The sequence below is a fragment of the Neophocaena asiaeorientalis genome, unplaced genomic scaffold (genome assembly GCF_003031525.2).
Source record: "Neophocaena asiaeorientalis asiaeorientalis breed wild unplaced genomic scaffold, Neophocaena_asiaeorientalis_V1.1 scaffold177, whole genome shotgun sequence".
Classification (NCBI taxonomy): domain Eukaryota; kingdom Metazoa; phylum Chordata; class Mammalia; order Artiodactyla; family Phocoenidae; genus Neophocaena; species Neophocaena asiaeorientalis.
The window spans coordinates 13,509,610-13,512,874 of record NW_020172779.1 but is presented as its reverse complement, the minus strand read 5'-3'; positions in this window follow the sequence as shown (position 1 = coordinate 13,512,874).

Below are 3,265 nucleotides of genomic sequence, written 5' to 3'. Positions count from 1 at the left end.
TAGTGTGATTTGGAATGTTCACATTTGAGAAAGATGTTAACCCAGTAGCATATGTTAGGAAGAAAACTCTGCCGTGGGTGAGCAATTTTCTTTTTTCAAATAGAGCGATGCCCTACATTTGACATAATTACAGGAAAATTCTATTATAATACAGCTCATTGTTATGTGGGTTCAGATACATTGCAGGTGAAATCATATTTTTGGAAAGCGACAGCTGGGTACTGTGATAGATTCCTATAACACAGGGTGCCTATAACAGCGGCCCCCAGCCCAGGACTAATGACCTCCAGACCGTTCTTGGCTTACAAGTAGATCTTAAGGCAGAGCTGGTGTTTGGGGTTGGTTGTAACACTGATATAAAAAAAGAATTCATCAAATTATAGGGTATTGTTGCCCTAGGACCTCAGAGAGCTTCTGCCCCAGACTCCTGGGAAATGAGGCCAAAGGAGGTGAGCTGATTTGGCCGAGGAAAAGGAGCTGACCTCCCTGGCAATGCCATGTGTTCCTTCTCAGTGCTAAAGTCACAAAGCTGTCATTTATCAAATTTTTCTTCTTGAGTAATGTTTCAGATGATAGGCAGCTTTGAAAAGTACTCATAACAATAGGTCCAACCGCGCTTTGGGTAAATCAGAGAGAGAGTCATCATATATGAAAGGACCTTTTTTTTGGACTTCACATTCATAGGTCACATAGTTGAAAGACACATTTATTTTCTGTCTGAATTCTTTGAGCATTTTGGCAGTTGTGCTGCAGACTTGTATCTCTGTCTATATCTGAGGACAGGGGCTGTATCTTAGGTGTCTTTTTGGCCCCTGAAGAGTCTAGCATAGGACCTGTTTCGAAGACAAATAATGGTATTAGTAGCTAACATTTATTGATCATTTACTATATACCGGCACTGTGCTATAGCATCTTGCATGGATTTTCTCATTTATTCCTCACAGCAACCTTAGGAGAGAGAGAGATCTCCTCACCATCCTCCTTTTAAAGGATGACCTCCTTTGAAACTGACATTAGGTAACTGCTAAGGTTAGCAATCCCTGTTAAGTGGCAGGGCTGGGATTTGAACCCAGGTAATCTGAATCCAGATCACACATTCTTAACCTCTGGAAGGATTATAGTGCTGTTCAGTAACTGTGAATGGAACTGAACTGATGGGTTCCAACCTAATACCTCTGCGCCCACTGGGGAATGTCCTCAGGGACTCGGGAGACAGTGGTCTTATCTCTGAAAATGTCCAAACAAGGAAAGGGAGAGTAAAGTGGGTGTGGCAGAAGGAGAAATCTCATCTATGCTCGGTGCTGTAGGGCTGCCCTGGGTTGGGGGAGGGGAGGGTCGTTTACTAAAACATCACGACTGACTCCCAATGTTCAGGTTACAAAACATCTCTCTCCTTATTTCTTGTATAAGGGGCTAACCTTTTATAAACCTTTTATAAAGGGGCTCTTAAGGAAGGGCAAAGGGTGGGTGGGGAGGACTTAGAAGGTCCATCCACTGACACTGATTGCCCTCAAGCTCCCTGGCTTAGCTGGTTTTTGGAGAGCAGGAAAGAAGAGGAAGAGGCAAGACAGTGATAACGGGGGTGGGTGTGACTCCGGTCTCATGCTGTACTCGCAGTCTCCTTGCTCAAAGTTAGGGGAAATCAGTTAACTGGTCCTATGCCAAATTTTATGTAGTTACAGTTTTTTTTTAAATAAATTTATTTATTTTATTTATTATTTACTTTTGGCTGCGTTGGGTCTTCGTTGCGGTGCGCGAGCTTCTCATTGCGGTGGCTTCTCTTGTTGCACAGCATGGACTCTAGGCGCGCGGGCTTCAGTAGTTGCAGCACAAGGGCTCAGTAGTTGTGGCTCGCGGGCTCTAGAGCGCAGGCTCAGCAGTTGTGGTGCACGGGCTTAGTTGCTCCGCGGCATATATGGGATCTTCCCGGACCAGGGCTTGAGCCCGTGTCCCCTGCGTGGGCAGGCGGATTCTCAACCACTGTGCCACCAGGGAAGCCCTGTAGTTACAGTTTTAAATGGTAAGCAAATGTCTACAGGCATTCCTTGATACCGTGATGCAAAGACCAACACAATCCGTTCTTAAATGGGAGTTTCAGATACTTTTCTTACAGCAAGGTCTTTAATCCCTTCCTTGAAATGTAACTGGTGAGGGTGGAGGAGTGGGGCAACACTTGGGAACCAGCACACCTGGGGTCTGGCCCTGATTTCCCACAATTTGGCCAGGGAATGCTGGGCAAGTCATTTAACCACTGGAGAATCTGCTTCCTTGTTGGAAAAGTGAAAGGGTTGGTAACCATATTATTCCTGAAATTCTTTCCAACTCTGTTAACAGTTTATGATGATGTCAGATGATTGAAGAGACTCTAAGAACCAGAATTCCTCTTTCTAGTTCTCCTCTCCCAATTTCTCTTACACCCCTCCCACAATTTAAATGCTTATTCATTCATTCATTTTTCCCTCCATCTGTTCAATAAAGTATCTCTTAAGCACCAGGGTTTCTGGGACTATAACAGCAAATGGAAAACCCCCTGGTCTCAGTGACCTCACAGTCTAGTTGGAGAAATATAAATATTTGGAAAATACTGCCTTGGAAAATGGTGCCATGGAAAAGGGTCATAAAAGAGGCATGTTCTCAGTCCTGAGCTGCACAGACTTGGGCCTGAGTAAGTGTGAGCCACTAAACTGAAACTAAGACAAATTCATCAAAAAAAAGAAAAAAGAAAAGAAACCTGGATGTTCTCTAAGTGTTTCTTATTTTTCAGAATCCCGTATAACACCACAATTTTTCTTCACTGGACGTTGTTTTACTTATATTAGAAAAGATGTAGCTCATAAAAGAGAGCTGGCTCAATCCAAAACACATTTATTGGGTATCCACAGGGAACCTGTAGTAGGCAGTGCCTTCCGTGGGGAAGGAAAAGCCTGCAGGGTTTCGTTTCAGACAGACTGTGAATAGCAGTTCTCTGTTTATTAACTGTTGTGCTTGAGGAGATTGGGCACATCCCTGAGTTCTCAACAGACAGGGTGGTCCCTCACGAGGCTATTGGGGGAGATTTCAGGAGTTGGTGCTTGTAAAATGCCAAGCCTGGGGCCCTAGCAATCTCTTGTCCCTCCCTTAGTTCTGCAGAGATGTAGGTGATACAGATAAGCATACAATTTAGTCTCCCTGTGCCCTCAAGGATTGACAGTCCGGGGATTCTGTAGTGCTGGAAACTCAGTAGGAAGGTGGACTTCTGAGCCAAGCCCCACCACTCACAGTGTTA